This window comes from Falco punctatus (genome assembly GCF_963210335.1).
Source record: "Falco punctatus genome assembly, chromosome: 3".
Taxonomy (NCBI): Eukaryota; Metazoa; Chordata; class Aves; order Falconiformes; family Falconidae; genus Falco; species Falco punctatus.
In genome coordinates, this window is record NC_137582.1 from 36,203,351 (window position 1) to 36,227,187 (window position 23,837).

At 37.8% G+C, this 23,837-nt stretch overlaps 1 long non-coding RNA gene across 4 annotated transcripts in view; it reads right to left on the reverse strand.

Annotated features, from left to right (window-relative positions):
* The window catches only part of LOC308061632, a 158,597-nt gene continuing 134,760 nt past the window's right edge, over window positions 1-23,837 (reverse strand). For all 4 annotated transcript variants that reach the window (XR_013927301.1, XR_013927302.1, XR_013927303.1 and 1 more), the window contains one exon: window positions 1-23,837. This exon is cut by the window's right edge and continues 40,832 nt beyond it. This is a non-coding gene — a long non-coding RNA (uncharacterized lncRNA).

A 23,837-nucleotide genomic window follows, 5' to 3' on the forward strand; every position in this document is an offset into this window, starting at 1 on the left:
TTCTCTTTTTTTTTTAAAAAAAGAAAAAAAAAAAGAACCTAAGTTCTGTTCTACCTGGATTGTCTAAAGACATACTGAGTGACCTTGAATAACTCTGTAATTGCATGTAACTGTTTAAGCTATCCTCAGCTATAAAGAGGGATACCTTACTTTTTTGTTTTCTTATAGTGCTATTAATTACTGCCTGCTATGGCAAATTTGATATCATTTTTGCCAGCCTTAATAATCCCTTGCATTTTTTCATGGTTATACTGTTGAGGCATTTGGAGGCTCTTACCTTATCCTGCTGTTATCTGTCCAAGCTATCAACATTCAGCTCCTTGAACAACTCCCTATAAGTCAATCACTCTACTCCTCTATATTCTTTCCAGCTCCCGACCTTTATTAGGCATCTGAGACCACAGAGTAGGGATTCAGAGGTTTGCCTTTATACATGCTTGAAAACATGTTTCATCTTTATATTCGGGTTTTATTCAACCATGAATTTCAGACTTAACAAATCTGTCTTTAACTATCAAACCACATTATAATTCAGGTGGGAAGAAAGATTCACACTAAGTCTGTGGTAATCAACAATTTTGGTTTTTAATTGCACACTGCAAGAGATATTCAGTCTTGCTGTTGACCTTACCAAACTATACAAGTGATGCTTACCAGCCTGCTCTCTTATTTAACTGAGCTGCTAAAGCAAACACAGAATTCCAAGGAGCACAAAACCAGAGGTTTATGGTTCCTTTCTAAGGATATTATCTGCTTCAGCTACCCACTAAACCCAAAGATTCTTTCCTTTTCTCTTTCTTTTAACTCAAGGGTGAAGGCAATGAGCTAATGTACTATGTGATTTCACTGGGCATATGTCAAGTTACACCAGCAAAGGATGTGTCCTCCATGCAGACCCTTGACAGACATCAAAGAGCTCTCACACTACTGCCAAAATGCATTGGTAACTGCATGAGCACTGTGTGGGCCCTCCAAAAGAAAGGAAAAGTAATCTGGGTTAGAGAACGAATGTCAAGAGAGTAAGTGCTTCCCTTCTGGTTTTGCACTGTAAGGTGGTTCAAACACCTTGTCAATTAACAGTACAAGAGACAGATTGATGAACTTTAGAATCTGTTCACTTTGAAAGAGCTAATAATGGTGTTAAAAAAAGATGGATCCACCACCACCAAGTGCTTAAAGCAGTACTCTGCATTGCACATTTCTTTGTGAACAAAATAAACTCCTCATTAATTTTTGTGACTTAAATCAAGCAGCAAGCCACCTTTACAGAGGAAGAAGACCAGAAGGCTATGGTCAGCAAAACATTTACCTAAGCAGAGTCATCTAGTGTCATTTCAGATGCCCTAGGGCAATCAACCTGGCCAGCTGTTGCCAGTCCAGGAGGCACAGGTCCCACTAAGTCCTGTGACATATGTACTAGCCCTGTTTGGATGCCTCAGATAGCACACAGTATATTAAGTGTCACTAGATGACAACATGCTGGCAATTGAATCATCAAATGGATAGAAAACAGAGTTGCAAATGGGCTTGAGGCCTGTGAATATTCATGTTGCATAGAGGAATATACATTGCATTCATTTAGACAAACCAGGCCATAAGCACTCCTATTGTAGATAATAGTGATGTTCCCATTGATTAAACCAGAGGAGAATCTTGCCCTTAGCTGCACTATGAGTGTTTAATCAAAAAAATTGGACAACAGCGAACACCTTCGTGCCTTTTGATCCACTCAGGAAAGATCTTCAGCTAAAGGCAGCTTCAGTTTCCTGTGAACTAACAAAAGGGGGCTGGCTTTCTACCAAATCTATTTATCTTTATTGTCTTTTTCTTTCTCTTCAGCTCATGGCATTTCCTACTCTCACCCTTTTCATCAGTTTTACTGGCCCTTAAGCTAAAAGCACATACTGTAGATGTTCAGTCCTATTTTTCTTAGCTGCCCACCAGCAAGGTGGTAAAAAACTTTATAAACCTCCTGACTTTAGCCTTCCCTGATGGTTCTGGTTGAGAAAAACCTAATATTTGGGAGAAGTGTTCTTTAGGATTCTCTGTTCTTTTCCTTACGTCTGTTACTGTGTATCTAAGAGTAACTAAAAAATTCAGGAATAGTAGTAATAGTAAATAGTAGTAGTAGTAGTAGTAGTAGTAGTAGTAGTAGTAGTAGTAGTAGTTGTAGTAATGCTAACATAGTCCTGTCCACTTCTGGAATCCTGAAGAGTAAATCTGGACACTGTATTTGGAGAAAGCTAAAGATGGTGAACAAATTGAAGAGGGAAAATTATTGTCTTTCTTTTTAATGACTGCAGTGGAACAAATTAGAAACACTTTGGAAATACAGAGATCATTTCAGTGGCTAACACTGATAAATGGGACTCAGAGTCAAAACCAATCAAAGACGACTAGCAGTGTTTAAACTGGGGTTGTGCTGACCTTTATTTTGATGTGTTATGCTCCACTGACTTTATGGAGGAAGGGCATTTCAGACAGAATTTTCAGCAGGTTCACTGATTCATATTTGCTGGGCTGATGTATTACTGGCTATATAGATTGTTTAGTGCCACAAGCATGATTATTAGCAGCAAGAACAAGAGAGTGACCACACATAGACTGGCAAATCATTATTTATCTTAAGGCTTAGCATAATAAAATGCTGGACAATTTATTTCAGCCTTCACTCAGACCATCCTTATTTTGACCAGTGTATCCTGTCATTCTGAAGACACAAAGCACAGGGAATATTTGCTTTTCATGTGACAAAGCTATTGTTCATGTCTCAGGCTAAAATGACAGTATATAGTGTTATGAGCAATGACATTATGGAGACAGTCTGATGAAACTGGCAGCATTCGCCACGTATTGAACATGCATTAGCTGTCAGTGCCTGACAGTGGATAATCAGTGGGTTATTTTATTACCATTGTTCAAACTTGCCTCAGCCACTTTCCAATCTCTTGTTATTGGAAACCCATTCTGTAAATTTTTCTTTAACCTTCCAAGCCTTTAAAACATAGCACAGAAACCTGCAGAAGGAGGGACACAGAGCAAAGTGCAGAGGAAGAATTTTAGTTGAGTTCATTTAACAGATGGAAGCGCTGAACTCTAAAGCTGAAGCTGTTGAAATTTCTCTATTGTAAAATCCTGTTTATGGGATACATAGTGAAATAAACCTATAATTGAAAGAATAACTAAACCCAAAACTTCCACTAACTACTGTAGTTTAACATCCAGATTTTGAAAACAGTCTTAATTATGTCTGTGCCATTTTGAATTACAAGGAAAAATTCAGGAAATTTACAGTAAATTTAACCCTGCATACTAGATTGAATCCATAAGTACAATCACTCCTACAGAAGTCTATTTGTTTGCAACAGTAAGTGTAATCCATATTAAATTACATAGATGGCTTAAAGCCCAAATCATTTCCAAATGCTTTTCTCTTTGTTTCTAATATGAACTCAAATTGCTCAAATAATTTACCAGCAACTGGAATTTATTTGGCTATGACAGAATTAAAATGGAAAAATATAAGACTTATATAATCAAAAAACTGAATCATACATGAGCACCAATTGTAAAGGAGATCTTACTTTAATGGTAAAGACAAATTCTGGGGACACCCGTCATAAGCCTGTCCCCATCATAAGCCTAAGGGAAAATTCACATTATCGACATTAAACTCCTTTAATTTTCTAACAGAGATTCTGTAGCTAAAGTCTTAAAGACATATGGAAGCAACAGAAAGAAACAAAGTGCCTTCAGAGGGAGATGCAGAACACAAAGACAGATATATAAAATTAGGCATTGTAAATACCTCTCACAGTATTTTCTTTTTATCTTTATTTTCCTTTTCTGAACCTGGCAGAGTACAGAAAAAACCTCACAGCAAGGACTCCAATAAGTAGGGCAAATATAATAATTACAGTCTCACTGTACCACTGCAGTGAAAGAAGTAGCAGAAGAACTCAGCATGCAATACAGGATTTGGCCCCTGTCATCCCCAGACAGCTGATGGTTGGAGTCCCAGCCGACCTGGACAAACACAAGAGTGAGATTCTCTGTGCTGAATGAGAGACCTGCTTCCTTGAAGGCATGGAAGCATCCTTGCATTTCGGTGTGAAACCTGGCCAAAACTACAGCTGTGGTGATCAGGAAAGACAAGCACAAAATGGAATCACCCACTTGAAGACGTCTCCTTATTTGTAAAGAGACAGTACAACAATTTAGGAAATGTAAAAAAAGAGTGAAAACTGAATTTTACTGGAGTTAGGTTTTCACTCTTGTAATTCGAAATTGCAGCACTGATATTCATTATATACAGGAATATCATTACACAGAAATGTAAGAAATCACAACTGCAGGATTTTTCTTGGGGACATGTTCCCAGAATTTCCTGCAAAAAAGTTAGAATGAGGTTCTGCATTTTAACTTGGGTTGCGTGAATTGCATGTGGTGCAAGTACAATGACTGCTAAAGATGCTTCTCTAAAACCCTACAAGCAAATCAAACCCACATCATTCTAGGGTCACAGTTTTGCTAATGGTATTGCATAGGACAAAGTTAAAGGGGTCTCAGAAAAGGAAAAGGGATGTAAATTTGGCAGAAATCTTTAATCCTTTGTGTGCAGTACAACTCCTAAACAGATTTAACCCAGAGAATTAAGATCCTTTTGGCTTCCAGTCTTTTTTTTTCTGGCATAAGCTTAGTGAGGATATTCAAAAGCTGTGGTGTGAACCAAACATTGAAGATCTTATTTCAAAACTAGGAGACACATATACCTGCAGCAGGATTATTTGTGATCAGCTCATAAAAGATCTATCCCCAAGTGCAGTAATTCTAACCAAAGTATTTGTAGTCCGATCATGGATATTGCCTCAATGTAAAACTAATGTTCAAAGAGTAAATTACATTCTGTAGATTGTTTATCCACTTTCACTCCGTAACCAGTGTCACATGGATTTTTAGAGCTGGTTCGACTGACCTATTCATCTATTAGCTGACAACATTTTTATGATAAGAAAATTCCCTTCTCAAAAGTGCCTCCACATTTCATATCTTTCCTATCTTTTTTCTGTTGTTTGTTTGGGGTTTTTTTTCCTTTAGTGCAAGGCTGTTTTAAAAATAATAAGCAGATAAAGCTATTTTCTTTGTTTCCTTATTGTCCAAGAAGGCATTTTAATTTGATCAACTGTTTATGCCAACAGCCTACAGTTTCAGATCTGAAAGTTTATACAATCAAATTAAATGAGGGCATATAACCCAACTGCCTGAGCTGCAAGCAGCATCCCATCCCAATCAATTCTCATCCTACATCACAAATGGAGCAATGCAATAGCAGCAAGTAGTTTTTTCTGAAGTGGAAAAAGCTACCTGTAAAAATATTCTTATAATACTGAGCACATATCCTTTGATATTGTCTGTATTTGCTTATCATATTATAAATGTACTTCACTCTTTCTCTTATAGAAAATAAACGGGATGAAAGGGAATATTTAACAAAATAGAAAATGCTTTGTCTCCCTATCTGGAAAAAAATACTAAAGCTTTCTTATAGCTATAATTTTGGTATAAAGAAGGAAGATAGTAATTTTTTTTTTTTAAGTCTGTCATGTGTCATTAACATTTTGCATAATATTTTTATCTGCTCCTTAGAGAACTGCAGATAAGGAACAATTGCACTTAAAGCAAAAACTTTACAGGTCATCAGTTCCGAATTTCATTTTTCTTTATTTGTTCCCACAAATCTATTTATTTTTGGAATAAGCATTGGAAAATTAAACCCACAGCAGTTCTTCCTGTTTCTTGCTATCTTAGCCTGCAACACAGGACATTCCTTTCATGTGCAATATTAAGATGGCCCTACTTAATCTGTAGGTCAGGTCTTTAATTGGGTTTTAAAAGGCTCATTGCTATATTTATATAATGCACATTGCTAAGCCATAAATAATGGGACAGGCTGAGCTAGAAAACCCAATTTTTTTGATCCCAAACTATTCTTCGTTTTGCTTTCGCTGTAAATTTAAATATACACTCATTTACAACTGCATTTTTAAGAAAAATGAAACTTGCAAATCTGACAAAATAACTGCATTTTACTCCTTTTGCTTTTAAAGAAGGATATTTTTTCTGTATTCCTAATGCATTTTTTTTAGATTTGACTGTTGAAGGAATCAATTTTCTACAGAGATGGCAATACCTTTCGATAAAAAACGAAACCTTCTTTGAGTCTTTTTCCTCAGCACTTGCTTCATGCTATTTCATTTTGCACAGTTTACTGTGACAGCCAACATTTTCTTGGCCATCACTGCTAGACTTATGTACAAATCATAATACACGAGAGATTAACCTCAGAGCATTAACACCACACAGAAAAATAAATCAAAACAAAAATCATCCTACTCATTTTTCCTTGAAAGCCCTGCCTCACAGTTTGCCCCAGAAGAGCCAGAAGACATAAAGCTTTCCTTCTTCTCTTGAAACCTTTTCTGAAGAGGACAGTGCAGAATGGTTCTGATGGCTTGCTGCTGGGTGGAAGGAAGGACAGCACCACAGGTGAGGAGGCTACAGTTCTTAATCTAAGCCTAGCTTGTCATTTTAGAGGTGAAGCATGGTGTGGGGAAAAAAAAACAACCCAAAAACCTAGTAAAAAGGAGGAGGTACAGGATTATGAAATGTGACACTGAAGTTGTGTTGCAAGCTCTCTGAGGCAGAAATCAGTCTTACAACACTCCCTTGCCTCACAGCAATGAGAGGGTAAGGAGAAAGAGAAGAAAGTGGTGATGGTGAAGGCTGCCTTTGCCAAAGACGACAGCACTAGGAACGGCTGGGTTCTCACCCCTGCCACCCTCTGTGTAGGATGCAGTCATGGTCTCTTCCTGTGCTCTTTAGCGTTGGCTTCATGATCTTTCAGCCATCCCTGACTTGCCAGTAGCACAGCTACAGCAGAGGGGAGGGAGGGGTAGGTGCTCCCTTGCCGCTTTTCTCTGTGTCTTGTGTGGGAAAGCCTTCAGAGGAGGCAAAGGACATCCTCAGGCTGACAGGGGGTGAATCTATGCCCCCTCCTCCCTTTCCCTATTTCTGCTATGCAAAAGGCAATTGGTGGCATCACCACAAGACAGTGGTTGTTCTTAAATTAAGCAGGTGCTCAGCAATGAGCGGGGCTTCTTCACTGGAGGGGATGGCAACTCCTTGGTGCTCAGAGTCAGAGTTTGATGTTCCCTCTCAGGATAAGAATTTCCTCTTGGTAGCTGCTGTACTTGTGTCATCATTCAGAGGAACTCAGGCCACCCCACGATGGGCACAGGGCACATACATAGGCTCCTTGCCTAGGATTCTGGATTGCGCTGTGACAGCCATGTAAACCAGGAATTTGTTCTGCAGCTCTGAAAGTATTTTCTGACCTATATTCTTACTGTCCCCCTGCCTCCATTTCCTCACTGCAAAATAGAAAGCATAGCTTCCAGTATATTTGGATTATTTCCAACAGCACTTAGGAAAAGAAAGATATAGATCTTCAAGGAGAGCTGCTCTGATACCTTTCATAAGGAAACAATTACTCTTTTGTGTGTTTTGGAGGTTCTAGTTGTGATTTATGGTAAAATTCTATAAAAAATCTCCACCCCTACTACCCATGAAAATAAACGTCTATGACATTACCTGAGAAAAATGAAATGTAGAGAATAATACTTCAAAAAAACAGTGATTATCTTACGTCCTGCATTTCAGTGACTGGTTTTGAACATGCAGAAAGCGGTCGAAAGCAGACCTCAGGGGAACTTTGACAGCCTGCATTTCAAGTGATGTAATTGTTCTCTTGAACACAGGCAGTAAGAATTCAGGTCACCCTTCTGGCCCTGAAACAGCTAATGTAGAGTCTGGTTTACAGTCAGACCAAGGAGCTATAAGAATTTGCTGCCTCCATCTGACCACTGATCCCTGTGCCAGATATCACAGCTCCCATTGCAGAGCTGGCTGAATCAGCCCCCTTTTCAGCTCTGACTTGCCACAACCTGTAACTTGCTGTATTTATAGAAAACATCAATGAATTCAGTTTATTTGCAAGCATCTCTAAGTTTAGCACGGGGTGGCGAGCAGGACCTTGATCCACAGTTCCCTGATGGAGTTAGCTGAGGCAGTTGAAGAGGTTACCTCCTCCCCAGATGGGGACAGAATCCAACCTACTTCTCCATACTAGGTTATATTTAGCTTGAAATATTTTAAAGCAGCAAAATGAGCAAAAAGATGAAAAAGTTCATTAGAAGCCTGGGCCCAGAATACCAGCAACTGTTCTATCTAAAAGAAGATTTCATTTGTAATTCAGTTTAGCACTGATTTACACCAAATCTATAAGCTGGCTTAGGACCCTAGCATTGGTCCAGATGCACTGTGAAACCTATACATCCTGTTGCTTGGATGTTTACAGGAAACTAGTCAAGTGGTTTCAAAATTGCCAAGTGCAGAGGTGTTTGTGACTGAGTTCATCTCATTTTGAAGCAAAGACATGATAACTGTGGTGCTTAGAAAATATACTTGCAATAGTATACAACAAATTGACCTGCATGTGGACCAGGTTCCTGTGGAACTTCATATGGCTAGGTGCAAAAAGGCTGTGAACTTTGCCGTGACTGAAGTTTCTCTGTGTTTGTAGCTATGCTTTGTTAGCTGTGATAATTGCCTCTGATTAATCAAAGCTAACACTCCAAGGTGCTTTATAGAAAAACAATTTCTATCAATTTGGTATCACTGCAAATTGCACTCCAGGGTCCACGTTCAGCTGAAGTGGTTTGAGAGCCATCTAATTCAAGGGATTCTGTCGAAGCTCAGGATACTTCACTAGATTTATCTTTCAGGGTTTCTCTTCACCTTGGTTCTTATTACTTATCCTACTCAATCTCTCCTTTTCCAACTTTTTATTAAGTTCTTTTCAAGCTATCAGCAGATTCAACAGGAGCTTTTGAGTGAAACCAGCCGGAAAATTATTAAATTTAAGGTCCTTTTTTCCTCATTTTCAAGACTACACAGGAAAGAAAAAATATCTCCCTCTGGTTACCATGCAGTATGACAATGCCATATTGTAAGATGTGTACATACTGCCTGCAATAACGTGAAGATTATTTTCTTGCTAGGTTATGCACAGGCCATAAACCATTTAATTTGAATAGTCATGATCACACAGTATAAATAATTATTGATAATTTGTGTCATTCTAACTAGCTGAATCCTAGCTCAAAAACAATAGGGATATTCCAAAATTGATCTCTTCTCTGGCTACAATTGTAAACATTGTTATTCATTGCACACTTCCAGTTAGTGGCCTTTACATCATCCGAGACCTGCAGTATCTTGTTTACAGCTGTGAGGCAAAATGAAGGTCTGGAAGCTAAAACCACTCAGGAGGCAGTTCTGTGCCTCCTGTGATGGAGTTGGCTTCACTTGGTAAAGCACCTGAGCATAGACTAAGGGATTACCTTAGCTGATGCTTATTCTGGCAGTCCATATTCTTGTCCTTAATATGGACTTTAAATAATATAATATATCACTTCCCTATAATGGGAAAATGCATCATAATAGAAAAAAAATTGGTGCTTCTAGGGTTAACCATGAGCAGCTGATACATTTTCTAGTACGATGTATTTTCATCATATATGAGATTCCTGCCATGTAGGACCATACTGCTTCAGAAAAATTAATATCAGGGTAATAATTTAGACCATAAAATATTTTCAGCCCCATCAATTAACACTGCCAAAACAATTCTTTTTAACCACAGACCATCATCCACCATGTTATAGAAAATGTGCCCAGCAACAATAACGATGAGTAGTCATATGAAATCCCCAAACAACTAAAGGTTACACCATAGCTACAGCACAGATAGGCCATCAGAAGACCTTTTGAGGGTGAAAACAGACTTTTCCTGAGGACTGAAAGATAATTATCGTGTGCATGTAATTCAAAAAAACTTGTGAGTTTCAAAACAGGTGGCAGGTTTAAAAGTGTTTACTCTATGGATACACTTACAGTAGTGGATTCTTTGGGAAAACATGGATTAGACATTGCAGTAAGCTTCAACCTCTGATGAGAGAACTATCTTATTAGTCAAAATAATTTACAAAAAAACAACGGGAATTGTGAATTTGAAATCCATGCTTGCTCTGCGTGTGTGTGTTTGACTATCTGTAAGGGTTCGGGACTTTATTTTCCCTGGTTTTGTAGAGTTTTATGATTCAAGCAGCAATCCTCATCTTCAGGTTGATAAATCAGAAAACTCTTTTCCCACAATGTTAACATTTCACTTTTTAAACATCTTAAAGTCTTCCAAACACTTTGTCATCAAGAAACTACTGAACTATATATGATTCTATGTGCAGGGAAATACGATCTTGAACAGTAGCAAAGCACAAGACAAGGCATGAGAAATGTAGCCAAATAGAAAGCAGAGCAACTTTCCCAGTAAATTTTGCTCAAAAACATAGGATGTTTGCTTAAAATTACAAAAGTTGGGGAAACAGTGCAACATCAAAATTCATTCTTAAAAAGAATAAAATTTGAAAAATTATTGCAATTTTTTTTTTTGCCTTGGAAGAAGGAGCAGATCAAAATTATTGAAAAGCTGAATGGACCCAGAACACCAGCTTGACAAGGCTCATTTCTGATAAGCAGCCACTTGTACAGGAACTTAGCAAGGAGAAATTCTAAGGTGTTTGAATTTCTTTCTCTTGATTTTGAACCTAATATCAAACTGGAAGGAAACATCACCTTGAGGCTTGATTTCACTGAAAACAATAGATCCTGCAAGTGACAGTGAACATCTTTATGGCTTGACTTCTCTCCACAAGATGGAATATATCCATGGACTCAGCTCGGCATCTCAACTTCTATGAGATTTTGCTCAGTTTCTAAAGTAGGTACTTTCTGGATCATACCTGCAGGTGAGTGGAGGAGGCACCTACCTTTCTGCGTTAATTGAATAAGCACCTTCAGATTCTTAAATGTGTGATGCCAAAGGAGTTAGTGTCTCACCTGTCAGCTTGAAAGAGTGAATAGGATGTGGTATCTCATCTTACAGGATGTGGCAACTCATGATGGGTTTCTTGTTATTCTTCCTTTTTGATGGAGGAAAAATAAGAAAGAGCTAGATATGTGGAAAGGGCTGTGTATGTGGATACATATGAGTGGAATACCTGAAGCTCGGCTTTACTTTCATCGGGACTACCATAGTCCTTGGACTGACTGCCTGAAATGTGGAGTTCATGTCCTAGCTACCTGCTCCTCCCCTGGGTAAAGCATAAACCTAGTCAACAGATCAGACAGATTTATGAAGAAAATATATTAAATAATCAACCCTTTCTGTAACCTTAAGTCTTATCCCGGAAAAGACCAGTTCCAAGGCTTTGATACTGTCATAGGAATTGTTTATACAAATGGTATAATAAAATTTTAGTTGAATTTTTCAGCCCTCTAGAAGTTTTAAAAAAACATGAGGACTTTCATTTTGGTACTCTCTCAATTTTTCCAGCAAAACTTTTAATTTTTCTTGCCAAAGCAGGTAATAACACAATTAAAATCTGAAGAGCCACTTCAGTTTTATTACATTTTTTTGTTTTTAAAGGAAAACAAAGGGTTATGTATATTAAAGATTTACAAGGAGATAACAATGTAAAATCCTCTGGATCTGCATACAATTATCTTGCTGCATCGAGATAACCAAAATGTAATCATGTGGAAAGAGCAGAAGAACTATTTTATGAAATTCTAATACCTAGGAACTTCGGGAATAGGAAAGCTGGAGCACTCTCTAATCTGCATTCTGTTGGTTTATCTAGGGTGTGTATATGCTTTACAGTTGCTTTCCTTTTGTGTCAGTAACCTGTCCTTGTAGAGTTCATTTTGATGATTATTATTCAGTGCCAGCAAAAGGATGTGCTTTCCTGGTTTTATTTTTTTTTTGTGTATGTTCTTGTACTGCATGCCCTCTTCACCGTTATCCATGCTGATTTACCTGCACGTTACACATAGCACTAGAGATGCTGAATGTTTAATTATGTCCCTACTCAGATGCTTCTCTTTATGGAGCAGCAGAAGCTATAAACCATCTATTTTTCCAGTGTGGATTCTGACAGCAATAAAGCTTTGCTTATGGTATGCTGTGATAGCTATTTCAAAGTGTCAGAAATAATTTCAGAGCTGGGCTGGCACTGTAAAGCCAAATCCATGATGGATCCCGTTCCAGGAACCACGCATAATCTCAAGAAGCAGGTCTGAGGCTGTGACTCTCATGCTCAGTTCATTTCCTTTGCTTTTATTCCCTTTGTTGCTAAGTAGGTAAGATTTCTTTGCACAAGGTAGTTTTGTTCAATTGGCTTTTGTTTAAGTGTTTTGGGGGGGTTTAAATTATGTGATCCTAGTTTATGTAGCAGCATAAAGGAGGGAGGGGAGCCTTGTTCTCACATTCCTCTCCTTACAGGTTATAAGGCTTTCAACTTCTGAGTCACTGCGAAATCTTGTGGCCTTTTGATGCCCATGTTCTTTTGATTTCCTAGCTTATTTGTTCTTGCTCTCCTGCTTGTGTCTCCATTACATTTGCAGCTCTCAATCTCATTACTTTTTTTGTGATTTAAAAGCAGCTCTCACCTTCATTCAGCTTACATATGTATTTGTTTCAGGGAGGTATTACGTGGTAGGTATTTCAGGTAGGTGTTGCCCTCCTAATCTGGGGTTTACGTCATTAAAATTGGCCAAGTCAGTGAGAAAATAAAACCTAAGTGCCTAATTAGTATATAAACTTTATATATATATATATATATATATATATATATATATATATATGAAACAACACTGCTTTGGCAATAATTTAGGGGGGAAAAAATTGGCAAAAAGTTATAGTGGTCAAGAATTTATGTAATTAATTTATCTACATATGTAATTTTGAATATAGGCCTCATGATGAAAAATCCTTTTAAAAAACCCCACATTTTTAACATCAGAAAACTGGTGAGTTTCCTTCTGCTTTATAAAGAATCTAGATTCCTTTTCTGATTGATAAAGAACACATGTGAAATCAGCAGTATGGCAGGGGGAAATTAAATACCTTCCATGTAAATATATTTTTTGTGACATTTTTGACAACATATTTTCTGATGCTGACAAAAACCAGCAAGAATTATTAAGAATGAGGTGCCCATAGGTAAAAGGTTTGTTATTCCATTTCAGTTTTATTTGTCAGTAAGGAAATATAAGTAACTGATCCTGAGCTAAAATAAAAATTCCATTTTCCTATCAGATAGATAGCAGGAAGGTATAGTAATGACAAGCTCATGTTGCCTACCAAAGTCCAAAATAGTTGCAATAAATTCTGCATTTTTAAAATTCTATTTAGCAAGCCTTCCTTCTACACTGCATATATTACTACTAAACATTCATGGAATCAATTTTTATTTCCATATTGTAAAATCCACAATGTCTAGCACATAGCTTGCCTATCGCCTCTTTGTGCATTGCCAGCAATATATCTGTATCATATTTCTCTAAATAGACTTAAAACACCTGAAACTCTGCATAATAATACACCCTTTACTGCTCTTTTAAATGCCTGCATCTTAGCCTTCGAACAGACTATGCATACCTCTCTGTATTTTGTGATATGCAGCACCCAGCTAGGACTGTGGCATGTGCCACTAATAAATTCAGTAGCAAACGGTACATTTCCTACAGTCTCATCATCTACAAAATCATTCTGAAGCATATCACTTTAATAGGAAAATATTATTCAACCAGCACGCACATGTAGGAGCTAACCTTTGCCATGGGAAAGTATTAAGCAGCACCATTTTCACAAAGTTTTCATATCCTTCTGGTTGCAAAAGACTTTCACCTGCTTCGTGTGGTGTACAAAAAGATTATTGCTCTTTACCTTCTGGGCAGAGCAGCAGGGTATGCAGAAAGTCTTTTTTGTCAACTCACTCCTGGCATCTGAAATGAAAATGATAGGTTTTTTACAACCCATTTACCAAAGGAGGAGAAATGCTAGAGAAAAAAAAAAAAAAAAAAAAAAAAAGGAAACATTGACGCACACTTCACATCAGGAATAAATATGTTATTGCCAGAGCAGAAACATTGGGGAAAAAAGAGCAATCAGATTTATAAGATCACAGTAAAGCACTAAAATTCTGAAAAAACACACAACCAGGCAACCCTTCTGGGAGAAATGATCATAAAGGGAGGAAGGAAAAATATACAAATGGAGACAAACTGAAAAGCTAATGGCCACAAGGAAATGTTTTTACAGGTCTAAACACATAACAGAATTAATATTCTCCGATTTCCCTTAACCATGTCTGCAGTTGTAACCACACAGGAGAGAGCAATGAAAAAAGTAAGAAAGAAATGTCCTGGATACATGGGGATAAATACCAGTGACAGATTTGCAGTTTAATCAGATTTTGCTAACCTGAGGTCACTCAGATCATAAATTATTTGAAAAAACCTTCTCACAAGTCCTTCCTTAATTGCTTCTGCTTGAAGGGCTGTTCTTAATCTGCCGCTCCCCCCGCCATGGTTTTGCTACAATGCCATTTTCCAACTACCTTTAGACCCTAGGGAAGTCAGGTTGTTGCTTTACAGAACTAGATTTAGGACTCCCGATCTCATTCCCAGCTTCTTCAGGAACTCCCTCTCTCTTCCCATTCCCAGCAATCAGACCCCCACAGAAAAAGTATTTGCACCCAACAGCTGCCACTGGAAGGGGAACAATCATTACTTTAGCTGTCACCACCACCATTAATGCTCATGTCCCCAGATCTTCAATCTTTCCTAACTCCACTGAAATCTATTTCTAAACTCCAACCCTGAAATGCTTTCTCTTTCAACTTAATTCTCATTTATTTTAATTTTTTTCCTTTGTGAACCATGCCACTCTGCCTTTCAATACGATACATACACTGCAGAACAAAATGCTAACTGGAGTCATCTATGTTCTCAGGTGAGGCCAGGTAAGATGCTTTGCAACCCATCAGCTGCAATGTGTGAGCTGGTCTGTCTGAGCTACAACTGGGCAAAGGTCATATTGTCTCATCTTACCCCTTTTTACTGTATGATAGTTGAAAAAATGGCAATGTTCAACAAGGACACCTTGCAGGTAGGTAATACCACCGGAATGAGAAGAGGTCCTTTAGGATGTGTCCACATCCCTTATATGCAGTAAGTATGACTTCCCTCAGTAACAGTGAACTACTGTGTTCCCTGACATATATTAATGTGTTTTCAGTTTCAGTCAACTTTCAGTTCTAGCTCTGGCACAACAAGTATGGAACAGATGATTTTTTCAGGAACTTGGCATGTTTTCATTGCATCTCATCTGGAGAATGACTCCATGACTTCAGACATTTCAATTTGGTGAACGAGCATCCTTCCCTTTTTGTGTTAACTATTTGTCTTTCAAGGAGTGACCTAAATTCCAGTGATATACTTAGAAACTTTTAGACTGGCTTCCATGGGTTTCCGTCTCTGTTAAAAATATCTACCTAAAAGGTAAGCAACTAATGTAATCATTGCTTGGGCTTTTTCTATAGTCAACAAAACCCCCTAATGTGTATAGATCGCAGTTCACTAATGTTGTCACCAAACTCAGGTTTGGCTTAAACTTTTCCATCTCTCTCCCTTACTCCAGGGACAAGGATTCATTCTGTTTAGTTCTGAATTAGTCCAGATTGCAGCATTTAACCTATATTAACCTATGTCATGCTTTTTAGCAAAACACACCACAAAGGAAACTTGTAGGAAAATTTCTGACCCTCCTACAGTTATTAATTAGAAGTTTCCCATGGCATTTCTAAACTTTATCATCCAATAACTGTCATTCAAAGATAGGGGGAATTTGGAGTTAGATTTCTGCAAGTATTTACTTTCTGAGGATGTAATTTGTAGAACAACATATAGTAGAGTTGAGCAATAGAATATATGAGGCATTTCCTATCCGTGTAAATTCAGAGGATCCTTGAAAAGACAGAGAAGTTACAGTCATTCAATCTTATGACAATCATAAACACCTTTGTCAGGTTAGTGTGTGTCAGTGGGATTTTCTTTCACCCAGGTGGAACATTTTAACTACATCAGGTGTAATTAGCTGAAATGAGTCTTAGACCACTTGTACTCTCTTCATTGCTATAAATGTAAGTACAGTCTATGGCTACCATATCTTAGAAGATGATATGTAATTGCTATCACCAGTCTATCTGCTATCCTCTCAAGTTCAAGGAGTCTTCTCAGAATAGTGATTTCCAGAGACATAGCCAACAGTTGGAGAGGAAAGCTGAATTTTGCACTTACTGCTTTATATCAACAGAAGCAGCTTAGGGAGTGATGGGCTCAATTGCTAGCCCACTGGAGATGTCCGTTTAATAGGAAATCACATTTCAAAAAGCTGAGTTCTCAGACAAATGGAGTAGAACAGAAAACATTGCAGGCAAAGTGACAGTACCAGTAGAGTTTCAGGGTTGCAGTAGGACCTCAAATACCTTGCTTTGTACTGTCCAAAAAGATGGAAGGAATATTGTGGAATAACAGTGGGCTCAGAATGATGGTAATGGTAAAGGGCACAAAAACATACAAGCAACTTCTCTGAAGAAGGATTGCAAAGACTGGATTTTTCCTTCGAAAGAAAAAGTATAAGTAATGAATAAAAATACCTAGAATAGTAAAAGCATGTTGGAAGGTCTCTCTCCCTAATTCTTTTCCTCAATGCTAAAATAGGGTAAATATACTGTGGGCCATTTCTCTGGAGTTTCAGATGAAGAAATAAAGCATGACTAAAACCATGAAAGCCTTCACAAATATGCCTTCTAAAAAAGATTATGGATCCAGCAGAACACTTACATTCATGATGAAGTTTTGATAACCTTTGAAATAGCCCATTGATACTACAAGTTAGTATATGTCTTGGTGACATAACAATCAGGAGCAGGGAAGATATATCCATTTCTGTCTGCAGCATTTACTTGCATTGCTGTTAATGCAGCCATTTGCCCTGATCACCTTGTTGCAGATTATCTTCGGCCAGTGAGGTGATTGTCCTTCAGAATTACACTTGTATGCCACATTAGTTCCAAAAGACTTCACTATTATTAGTGTTGTTATCATAGGAATGAGGAAAAAGCTGTTGTCAGTAGAATCTGTCACACATGCAATGGTTATACCAGTACCATTTCTGTTAGGAATGTGATTTTCTACTGAAATATTTATGCTACTACCTTCCTTAGTGTGAGCACAGCTGTAATACATCTCTCTGCGTGTATGTACACTGGAGAACAGTATAACCTCCTTCCCTATAGGGAAATAGGTACACTGATAGGACCTTTATCCTTTCATATCTACACCCCCCATAAGACTGTAATTATGCAGTGCAATCTTTCTGCGATGAATTGTATGTCAGTAACTGAACTTATTAACTACTGCAGACTGAAAAGGTGTTGCTATTAACTAACACAGGTTCACTGTCACAAATATATTTCATTTAGAAAATAATTTAATAAGACGTCATTCTAATATATAAGAGCTTAACATCAGAATTAGTGACAGATAACATGGTCCCTAATGGCATTGATTATACCATTTAGAAAGGGCTCTGAGGACTTAAATAAGATTTGTATATAACATTCACTTTCAATGTCCACTATAGAAAAAAAAACAAACAAACATATAATTACATATTAACCTTTGAGGGTTGTTTTTTTTCCCCCTAAGCTACCAAAAAGGTTCATTTACTAACAGGTATTTCCAGGTTTTCCCTTGCTGCTGTCAGAAGTAGGCAAATGAGTTGCTCAGCATCTTAGTTTGCACTATTTGTTTTGTCCAAGGTGTTGCTGGCACTGCTGCCCCGTGTTCCTTTTCATACATGCACTTATTTTGAAAAGAAAATATACCTGAAGTGCATAGATGCCCTTGACTAATAATTAGCAGTAATTTGGTAGAGACAAAGAAAAAAGAACAATCAACTTTTCAATTCAGAACAAGAGTTTCAGAAAGGGGAAAAATGGTTTTATGCTAGCCACACTGAGGCTCAAGGCATTGGAGATCAGTTTCTGGGCTTGCTACATTTGTTTTGCACAACCCTGAGTAAGCCATCAGATTAGGTTTTTAGGTTAGTGGTCAACATTAGTAATATTTCCCTGTCTGTTACATGGTTCAAACATTGTTGGACACAGAATCAGAATATCCTGAGCTGGAAGGTACCTATGGGGATCATCAAATCCAACTCCTTGACATCTGATATTAATCACAGCCAGACTGGACACCAGGGAGAAACTCAATCCTAAAGCCCTGAAATGGGATTTATGATTTATGTATTCGGTCTGGAGGATGTGATGGTCACTTCCCATTGTTTTAATCGCCCACCTACAAAATAAGACAGAAATACTTTTTTCTCCTAATGTTTGTTTGTCTTCATTAGGCTCTATTTACAGGTTCAGGGGTTAATCTTCTGGTGAAAAGTTAATGCAAGCTAAAGGTAGTTTAAGTTGTCTGAAGGCTTTGTCTGTATATCCCATTGTTTCAAATTCTCAAATATTTTTCAGCATAAGGTAATAATTAACTTTTTCATTTTTCATAATAATCCATTTCATAAAACATTATATATGCACAGTCCCCACCTGCAAAGGGATTTCAAGCTTTTGGATTTTCTGTACAATGGCAACAGCATTACTCAGCTCTTGCTTCTACCAGAATCTGTTTGCTTTTTTGCTGCTTCCAGAAATGAAGCAAAAAATCAAAAATAAAATATTTGAACTGTTCTAAGTTAAGGAAACAAGATGAATCTGCTCAGCTCTGACTACAAGCTCAGCTTTCCCACTCCGTTGCTGACTGGCCAAGTCAGGACTTCATTGTTTTCTTATAGAAATAAGAAAGTACTATAACAATTTTACGTAATTGTGCAAGATTGACCACTCACTTGTCCTCAACTTGATTAAGTTTACAGGTAGAAGTACAGACTTTGCCATGTGAAGATTTCATGAAACGTTACTTTTACGTGAAAGTAACAATGCAACAATACTGGTATAGCAACACAGCTCCTTCCAAGATGCATGGTTCTAAGAAGATAACTGAGAAGAGATGACAACTCAGGAGAATCTAATCTATGTAAAGCAGAACTGGTGGGAAAACAAATTTATATTTTGCAACAAACTTTCGTTTTCCAAATAACTTCCACTTTGAAGAGCACCAAAAAAAAAAAAAAAAGATCCACCACTATTTTTATTTTCAGAAAAAAATAAAATAAAATAATAATTTCTGGGACCCAGACCTGCTGGGTGCTATTAGCATGGGAGTATTACATTTAGCAGTACTGAACTGCAGTGATGTATTGCTCAGTGCAGCAGTGTGGCACCCCACATTGTCCCAAGGTCTGCAGGCTCCAGTGCTGTGGCACTGAACCACAAACTTCTTGGCTCAACACAGCCCCGTCCCTGGCCTGAGCTGGTGCTTTCTGGGTTGCTAACCTCCCCACCCCATATCAGTGAACAGTGTTTCATCAGGTACCCTTAATGTTTTATTGGTGCTGCCTTTTTATATTTAATGCCAGTCAGGAATTCTTTAGATATAAACCAAAATGCCGTTATCTGAACAGTATTTGGAACCCATAGTGATCTAACAGAAATATAATTGTGTGAGGAAAAAATTATTTGATTTAATGTTATAGTAAAAGAATTACCATAGCAATAAGGATCAAGGTCTAAGGTATTTGCTGAACAATTAGCAGTCTGGCTACATTAACAAATTTTTCTAGCTGGTCATAAAACCATAAATTCCAAGTTATAATTCCTGCTTCCCACAGGAAATGTCTTTAGTTAATATTTAAAATAAATATTAAAATAAAAAATTGTCTGAAGACTTTGTCCATCGCATTGCTTTGTGGCTTTAAATTCTTGTGGCTTGTAACATAAGGTAAGCATTAGACTGCCTGACTTTGAATTTGAGATGCCTATGTAGCTAAGGATGAAAATCTGTTTTGCATGTTTCCCAATGGATTAGACAGTTGCATATGGTATTCAATAGATGTTTTTCCACAGTTTAATGGCTTTTTAGAATCCTCAAAAATATTGAGCATATTATTAGTTGCATTGCAAGTAAAGACCTAAGTCCTGAGATGTTTTACATTTGAATGTACAGACTGATAATGAATGTTGAATTGCTCATTCTGAGGTTACCAGTAATTATGTATGTAAGGTCCAGTTGTATTGTACAGACTTTTGTGTGCAAGAGCTAAAAATATAGTCTGCTTGTTGACTGGCAGAAATTTTCTTGCCACTGCAGACTGCTTAATAAAGACATCAATTACTTGAAAGTGTAGCAGAACACTAAATATTCCCTGGTGTTACAGAAGTGGGAGAGATTGAAAAAAAAACAGACGGCAAAATTAAATAAAATAAAAATCTGGTTTATACCTCACTTGGAGTATTATTTGGGACATTTAATTCACAATTTAAAAAAACAAAACCAAAAAAAAAACCCACCCACCAGGAAGTCTTTCCAGAAGAACAAACTTGATAATACGCATTAAAATTTTTAGCAGGTAGCCTATATTCATAGCAAAATGATGATAAACAAAGAGATTGTTTGTAAACTAGAGGCTGGGATAGATTACTAGTCTGTCAAAACAGAAGTAGGAATTAGTCATAAGTGGAAACCAGAAAATTTTGAAAACTTGTAAACAATTATTGAAAAATCAGTTCTATTGGCTGTAATAGAAGAATTAAAAGATGAATGTCTGAAAAAAGGTGCTGACCCTGCAAATATTTGCATGGGGCTCAACTTTAAGCATGACAATAGTGAACTGGATTAAAGTTCAAGAAGTGTCTAAGCATTGGCCAAATCTGGGGCAAAATTTTTAAAAAAGTGAAAAAAAAGGGGGTACTGCTTTCACAACTTGAATGTATTCAAAGAACTAACAAAAAGAATGAAAGAAATCAGTTTGAAGAAAGGGAAGCATTTCTTGCATTTGGGCATCAGGACTTGGCTATCACAGATATCTCTTTTTTTTCCTGTCTTGTCACCCTGTCTTCTCCCCTGGGTGCACAGCAGATTCAGGCTGCAGCCTCTTCAGGCAGGTGACCCGCCTTCTCACTTGCTCACAAAGCAGCAAATTTAATTTAGGCTGCTATATAAATAACAACAGCTGAAGGATTGCCCAGCGGAGAGAAAGATAAATAATTTGATGGTGGTTGCCTCAGATTCATGGGGACATTAAGCTATTTCAAACAGCAACAGTTTCAGTACTGAACTGCCTATGGAAGAGAAGTATTATTATTAAAATTAGTAAGCATTTCTCCTTCACTCTTTCTTTTGTTCTACCATATTTCCATAAAGTTTTTGTTCTCTTTTTTTAAAGGAAGAAAAGTCTAGTCTGCTACTGAATAGCACATACCGACTCAATTACTAACAGAGGCTGTGTATACCAGCTTTAGGAGTGGGCATGATAATCCATTTACAGAAGCTACCACCGCCACTGCACTTAAATGCCATTTCAGGGAGGGACAAAGTTCACATCACAGTTACAGTGTCTCTTTTTCCTTGCCTTCCTTTCAGGCTGCTGACTTAGCTTCTCAGGTATCTCTCTGTTTTTTATCTCTCCTTCTGCTATCACAGAAGATTCTGAATAGAGATGAAACTAAACTATTTTTAGATAGTAAGTAGATCTGTGCAAAACTCAGTTATTTCATGTTGCAGGGTTTCATGCTGTCTTTTGGGGTTTGATTTATTTCATCTTACACACTCTGAGTTATGCTTTGAAATTTATGTCCAGATAAACCCAAAAATTCAAAGCAAAATTCATCTGAAAGTGCCAACACCCTTTGCCATTGCAGACAGGCTGCATGAAAGAGGTAGTTGTAACTGAGTTCAGTATCTGAACACAAAAGCATAGTCCAGCCAGGTTCACTATAACATTTTACTAGCATTACCTTAATCAAACCCAAAACTTGAGGGTTTGGCTCCAGGACATATTGACCGTTGGACTCAAGATACAATGTGTAACTTTTTTGCTTACTTTAAAACCTACTGACTTCAATAATGAAAATCCTGCACAATTTAAATATTCAAATGAGATGAAACAGAGATGACAATTTGCACTCTTTAAGGGTAAGCACATTTATGGAAGAAATCCACATGGCTTAATAAGTGAATGATAAAAATGTCATCCTTGTGGAATCCTGAAGATTTCCTTTGCTCTCCATGTGGAAACCCTCTCATTCCCCTTTTCCTTGTTGTCCTCTCCTTATTTTGTGAGCTCTACTGTTATATTTTAAGTCTGTCAGCTTTTTGAAGAAGAGACCAGTATTTGCTAGTTTATTGCTGCACTGTTTAGCACAAAGGGTTCAGTGTGAGGGCAGCCTTTAGCTTTGATACCATAGCACAAATAACAGACTCCTGTCCAGAAATACATGGTGGGGCTGGATGTGCTGGATGTACCACAATTAAAAGGAAAATAGTCAAACCTGAAAAGAACTCCCCATTTCCCTATAGGGTTTTGCACTTAACCAAGATGTGGCAGAACCTGTCTCTCTGCCTTCCATAGTTGGCGTTTCCACTTGTTCCTGGCACTGCATTAAATTCAGTCTGTCGCTCACTATTCAGCCCTAAGAAAAATCCTGAAGCAGCAAAATTACTCTGCTTGGATTCTTTAAGCAGGGCTTTTAACTGAGTGCCACATTTCCCTTCCAGACACTACAACTACTCTTTGTCTTTGGCCTCAGGTGAAGTACTTATTGATTTTTTTCATGAGTGATTGCAAGTGGATCAGCTCCAGCTAGTCAAATGCTTTTCCATCTCCTCCAGTGCCACAGCTCTTACTCTGTTCTTCCCCATGCTGTATGCTGCCTCCTCAGACCTGTGGAGATCACAGGCATGCTGCATTGCCAGCCTTTCTGAATGCTGACAAGCGCCTTAATCTGTTTGGAGGCAGCACACACTCTCCACCTCTCTGCACACGTTCAGCGGCAGACGGATGCCAGGGCTCTCAAATGTTTCTGGAATTCACTCTTGGCTCTGGGGACACGTTTCTAACAGCATACTCTGGGTCTCAGGGAGTCAGAGTACACTGCCCTGTAGGGCACTCATTCAGTGTAGGGTATGGTGAGTAACAGCAGCAGTTACTAAGTACAGTTTTCTGAGTAACCTCAATTTACCAGGTCAGGGCCCCAGCAAATGAATAAAAATAACAGATACAAAGTAAATGGTTTTGTTTGATTTGTTTTTTGTTTGATGGTTGCTCAAACCAGCTTTCTTCCTTACAGTAGATACTGTCATTGAAGAGCATAATCCGATTTTACTTTGGAAGGATGCTCTGAACAAAGAATCTTCTTCAGCAGAGCTGCCTGGGATGCTTGGAGAGTTCAACTGAGTTTGTCTCCGTTCTGTTCCTGACAACCAAGGTTTTCCAGCTGCAGCACAGTGAATGCATACTGTCTACAGCATAGTACCCAGTGACTCCTAACGGAAGCAGCCAGCCCAAACAAGCCTGTACAGACTTTCTGCAAATTAAAGAGAAAATTATTCTAGTATAAGGATTGATAGCATCACACTTTTTCATAGAAAGCATTGAGTTTACAGAAAATTCTATGCTCTTGAGAAGTCAAAACTTTAAGACCATGCCTATTACCACTCAGTGTTCAGAAAGAAAAAGTCACAAACATGCATACTCCTCAGAAACTGTGTAATTTATTTCAACCAGTAAAGATGCACTGGTCATCCATTTCCTTTGTTCTGCTGTAAATTCTTTCTGCTTAACGTACACTGCCATATGGAGCCCCATAAAAATGTAGAAAATTCTAGGCTAATATCAAAGCTGTGAACCT